Below are 6,043 nucleotides of genomic sequence, written 5' to 3' on the forward strand. Positions count from 1 at the left end.
AGGGTTCCATAGGGATCAATTTTGTCCCCCATATTATTTAACATCTACATGAAACCGTTGAGTGCAGTCATCCGCAGTTTTGGAGTGCACTGTCATCAGTATGCTGATGACGACATGACATGCAGCTCTATTTCTCCTTTTTATCTTCTTCAGGTGGATGTGCCAGATCGGTGCCTGGGTGCAACAATGGACTAGATGAGGGCTAATAAACTGAAACTTAATTCAGCAAGACTGAGATGCTGTTATTGGGTGGTTCTTCTGACCAGATGGAGGGTACTCAGCCTGTTCTGAATGGGGCAAGTCCGTAGGGGACGCCATTTGCGTCCCCGCTTTAGCCGTGATAGGCTACGTAAATATTTACATAGCCTATCACGGGCTACTATAGGGACGCAAATGGTGTCCCCTATTCAGAACGCCATTTGCATCCGCAGCAGCCTGGCAGCAGCTGGAGCTGCCAGAGCCGCCGCCACTGCTGCCGCCAGAGCCACCGCCGGAGCCGAAGCCGAAGCCGCCGCCAGGTAGGCTCCATTCCGAGGGGCTTTCGCAGGGTGGTGGGGCGGCTTGCTCCTTTCCACCACAGATTCTGGGAGCCGAATTCACTGGAATTCAGCCCCCCTGGGATCTGTGCCGGAATTCTCTAACATCCCTAATTGAAACAGGAAATGGACAACAACATGATTATTGCAGACTAAATGTCATTCTGCTTATTTACTTATTTATTTATGTATTAGATTTATGTCCCACCTTTCCAAACAAAAATGACAATCAAGGCAGATTAAAACAAAGACTTAATTAAAATATAAAATAAAAACAAATAAACTAAAAGTACAGTTAAAAACTTACCAATAAAAGAAATACACAGGATCCAACCTAAGAAAAACCCCATTAGCAGATGACTAGCTTACATGTCAAAGGCCTGCCTGAATAAAAATGTATTTGCCTGCCAGCAGATAGACAACAGAGAGGGAGTCAACCTAGCATCCCTTGGCAGGGAGTTCCAGAGCTTGGGAGCAACCACTATGAAGCCCCTCCCTCGGGTCCCCACCGAACTCTCCCACACTGGAGGCATTCCAGACGAGGCTGGACAGCCATCTGTCGTGGTTAGTGTGACTTGGATTCCTGCATTGAGCAGGGGGTTGGACTCGATGGTCTTGTAGGCCCCTTCCAACCCTACTATTCTATGATGGTGGTGGAACAAAGAGAAGGGTCTCCCTAGAAGATCTCAAAACCTGGGCAAGCCCATATGGGAGAATGCAGTCTTTCAGATAGTGTGGTCACAAGTCATATAGGGCTTTTTCAGTCATAACTAGAACTTTGAATTGCGCTTGGAAGCAGACCAGTAACCAGTGAAGCTGTTGTACGTACCAAGAGAGTCATGTTCCCTGTAGCCAGCCCCAGTGAAAAATACGGCCACAGCATTCTGGGCCAGCTGAAGTTTCTAAATACTTTCAAAAGGCAGCCCTATAAAGAGTGCATTACAGTAGTCCTAACAAGATGTAACTAAAGCATGCATCACTGTGGCCAGATCAGACATCTCTAGGACGCACTCCTGGCCAGCACCAAAACTAGGCATCCAGGTTCAGGGCTGAATCCAGTAGTTTGGCGTACTGAATCCAGTACACCAAACTACAAACCTGATTCTTCAAGGGGAGTGTAATCCCATCCAGTACAGGTTGAATCCCTATTCCCTGAACTGGCTTTTTTACCAACCAGGAATGGTAATGTTAGAACAATAAGAATTGCTTGCTGAATGGAAGGAAATAGATCAGGGTACTTTAGCAAATCCAGAACTCCATTTCCAGATCTATTCTTCTTTTTTGACCACATTTCAAACCAGGCAAACACTCAGCTTCCATGTTTTGAATTTCATACACTTCACTGATCATTGCAATCTGGGCTTTGAATTCTTCATGTCTAATTTGTACTGGGTGAAGTGAGAAGAGACTAAAACTGTCCTTGTTTTCTGCAGCAAACAGGATTTTCAGTGATGACATAACTGAGTCCAAGTATGGCACATAGATCATTTAGTGAAAACATTCCACCACAGTTGTCGAGCCACCAATAACTGAGTGAAATTTCTGCTGCCATGCTAGGAATGGAAAGTCAATATCAAACTGTTCTACTGATTATTGAACCCTGTGTGGGGGGGCTTGAAGTGCTCTTCTGCCTTTTCTCTGTGGCCATGAAACACACTTGAAAGCTCCTGTACATGATGGACATTTCAATAATATTGAGCTGAATAGCTTGGAGGACTTGTGACACAGATTCCAACCTCATTGAATAGGTTAAAATTATAATAACACAGACAAGGAAACTTCCTGTCCTTGAAGCAGATGGCAACTGAGGTGCATCCTGGCTGCATGTTTTACCTGAAGCCGTAGTGACCAGATTGCTTAACTGATAGAAAAAACCTTTTCAGTTAGTGGAAAGAATCCCGACACTTTTGTATTTTGCAATCCAACATGTTTTGAAATAAAACATCTTTTCTTTGTTTGTACTCTCACAAAAAATGATGAGAACTTTGTACCTACTCAATTCTGTACCTCAGGTACAGCATTCCAGTCATTCACAACCAGACTGATTTTATGTGCAGCACAAAAGCAGCTCTGGGAATTCTACTCTGTATTTTAGCTTGCACACCACCTTCCTTTCCTGCCACTGTAAGGCAGCCATCATATCCTTGGCCATGCAGTCTTTCTAGATTTAAGCCAAATTTTGTACACTCACCAATAATTGTATTGGCAATGGAGGTAGCATCTAATTCATTTAACGTTACACAACCAAGGAATTCCTCTCAGATAATGTTTTAAGTACCTGTTGTGTCAACAAAACATACACCTAGTGACAATTGCTTCTTTCTGGATATGTCAGCACATTCATCATCAATTACTGAAAATCCAGGTGAAATGTTGGTCAGAGAAATGGTGCCTTCACACAGCTTAATCAGATTATTTCCCACACAGACAGAAGTATAGTTGAGCGTATTAACTGGAGAATTTTCCAAATGTTTCTGTAGTGTCTCATCTTTTGCTTTAATGAAGAACTCAAAGAGGCTTAGTACATTTCCAGTAGTGCTTCTTTTCAACTTAAAGCAACATCATGTGTGCCACAGAATACAACAGCTGACAATATTTGATATAATTTCTTCCAACTGACTTCTTCTAGATGCTTCAGTGCTATCAACTTGACACACAATGTTCATTTCAGGTTTGTTTCTCAGGGTGAAAATGTTAGAGGCATGCATTTGCACATTTCTGTGCCAAGTAATTGAAATAGGATTTCTTGCACTTTCATGAAAGACTTTGTACCTTGAAAAAGGCACAGTGCGCACAGTTCCTTGGGAGTAAGCTCTAGCGAATGGAAATTACTTTGAGCAAACAGATTCATAGGATTATACTACAAGATTGCAATCCTTGTTACAGTTTACTTAGGAGTAAGCTCCATTGAACTCAATAGGATTTACTTCTAAGGACACACGGTTTGGGTCATATTGAGCAAGCCTTTCACCACCACCACCCCCCACATACACACACAGAGCCAGGCAACCCACACACAACTGTCCTTTACAGATAGAAAACCAGATTATTGCTATTCAACACTGGAACACCACAGAAGCCATCCCTTATATACAATTGGGCAGGGGGGCAGATACAAAGAACCAAGCTGGGGCTGTAGAGGAGAAATGTGAGACTTCTTCTGCTTCACTAGCTTCACTTCCCAACCAGCTCCAACAGACACAATAATGGACAGGCAGAGCTTAAGGTGAGGAAAGTAAAAGGAGCTGGGCATCCTTTCCCTTGATCTCTTTTCCTCCCTCCCCTGCTCCTCAAAACTGTCTGGTTCTGAAAAGCAAGGCATAAGAGCAAAATCAACCAGGGGACCCAGGCCAGAGAGAATTCAGGAGTGCATCAGTCATCAATCACAGTATTGATGAGAAATGGAGGGGTCATGGGGCCTAAGTTTCATAGGCTGGCCCACAGTGGAGCAGAATCCAGATGGGCAGTTGCCCTCTTGCCCCCTGCAGACACTCATAGAGGCTTTGCCATGAAACAGTAGTAAGCAACTACCTGGGAGCAGCTGATGGGAAAATGTGTCAATCAGTCATATAACAGTGCTGGTGCTTAATGTTAAAGCCTTACTTGGCTTTGGAGTCAGGTCCTTGAAGGGTTGCCTTCTCCCATCTGCCCAGTTTTTAAGGTCATGTTTATAGGAACTCTTCAAGGTGCCCCCATCTCCAGGAGTCAAGTGGTTGGGTATCAGTAAAAGAGTGTCCTAAATTGTGGTAGGGTGCCTTTGGAAGGACCTTCCAGACCTTCTCTCATGTTTCCAGGCAATAGGCCTTTTAAAACCTTGGTCGAACTTCTCCTGGTGCAATCTTATATTTTTACTGTTTCTGCTGTTTTATTGTTAGTTATTTGACATTACTAATTTTAATTATTTCTTTTATATTTTGTTAGCCCCATGGAAGCAACAAATTTTCCAAATAAACAACAGTCTAAATTTATATGAAGCATTCATAATTTCCAAAAGTGTGAAAATGAAAATTCTCAAATGTAGAAAATGATTTGTTTTCAGGATTGATTTCTAGCATTTAAGTTAATGAAAGCTGCATCCACATTCAAACTTGCAAGACATGAGAATGACAGAATTCAAAAAGATAAAATAGACATTCTAAAAACAACATGTTACCAAGATGCATATCCTTCTGAATTTTCCACTTCCCAGTGCCATTAATTTCTTGGCCTAGCTCTGTAAGCATGCCATTATGAAAACAACCTGACCAGCTTGCTGTGAAATCATATTTATCTGCCAAGAAGAGATTTTCTTTCGGAACTGTCAGCGCTATTTGTTGTATAAATGCTGAACTGAAGCCGAGGATAAAAGAGTAAACAAACTCAACAATTGATTTTTTAAATAATATGAACGAATACTGGAACATGAGTTACACAAATACTACACTTATGCCCAAAGCAGAAATTAACTGAATTACATAGGGACTTCTCATGACTTGCAAAGCATTCATACAGTCTAAAACAATACTACTCCAGCTACCTATAAAACAGAGTTAATATATTACTAATTCTTAATGGTCTGGAATAGTGCAGCTAAGCCAAAGTCTAGGGCTCCATACCCCACCCCACCCCCCACCCCACCCTACCCTGACCCCTTTCAGCACCTGGACTTCCATGGACATGTCAGGGCCCACCAGGGCTGATGCTGATCACTGCAGAATCACTTTGACTTTTTTCTTTTTTAACCTTTTATTGAGAGGGGGCCACCAATCAGGCATGGACATGGTTACAGATGCTCATTTTATTCTTTTTATTTTTTAAATAGATTATCCCTTCCTACAACAAAACAGTGCTTATTCCCGAGTCAATGCATTTAGCATCAGGGCAGCAGAAGCAAACTCTGTTTTATTCCTGTGATGATGATACTATGATTGAAGTGAGTTTAAAATGCGAACTGCACACACTCAGAGCACCCGTTCTTTGTTCTAGCATAGCAGGAATGTAGAAGCACTTGTAAAGTATGGAATGGTGGTGAGGTGTGTGAAGGGTTGCAAAAGAGAAATGTTAGTTGTGTGCTTCACAACTGAAGTTTTACCTAGCTGCACAAAATTACCTAGCTGCACCAATGGTCTGATTCTGTAAACCTCTGCACTGGAGTAGTACAAAGATCGAGCACAAATATTGCACCAGCATGACCAAGATACTAGTCCTCTTCATGTGTTACTCCCATGGAAGACACTCCATGTTCATGTGGCATGTACAACTGCAAGGCGAGTTCTACGTGCCATAGAATTGCGCTGAGCCAAAAAAGAACCAAATTTCCCAGTGACGCACATCCCTAATCTACCCCTCCCCCACACACATATGCACACATCATCTGCTTCTTGAATTCAGATGTCTGAAGTAAAAAGCAAATAGCGTTGCCCTTATTTTCGCCGCAGTCTACGTAAATCTTTACGTAGACTACCCGTGCCAAAATAAGGAATGCAAATGGTGGCGCCCATGGGTGCTGCCATTTGCGTACGTGCTTT

The 6,043-nt window shown here is 42.5% G+C and overlaps 1 pseudogene; it reads right to left on the reverse strand.

Moving 5' to 3' along the window:
- Positions 1-127: 127 nt before the first annotated feature.
- LOC146347162 (uncharacterized) lies at positions 128-4,759 on the reverse strand (annotated as a pseudogene).
- Positions 4,760-6,043: the final 1,284 nt, after the last annotated feature.

Source organism: Heloderma suspectum, chromosome 4, assembly GCF_057233095.1.
Source record: "Heloderma suspectum isolate Gila_16-S chromosome 4, 16-S_ref, whole genome shotgun sequence".
NCBI classification, from domain to species: Eukaryota; Metazoa; Chordata; class Lepidosauria; order Squamata; family Helodermatidae; genus Heloderma; species Heloderma suspectum.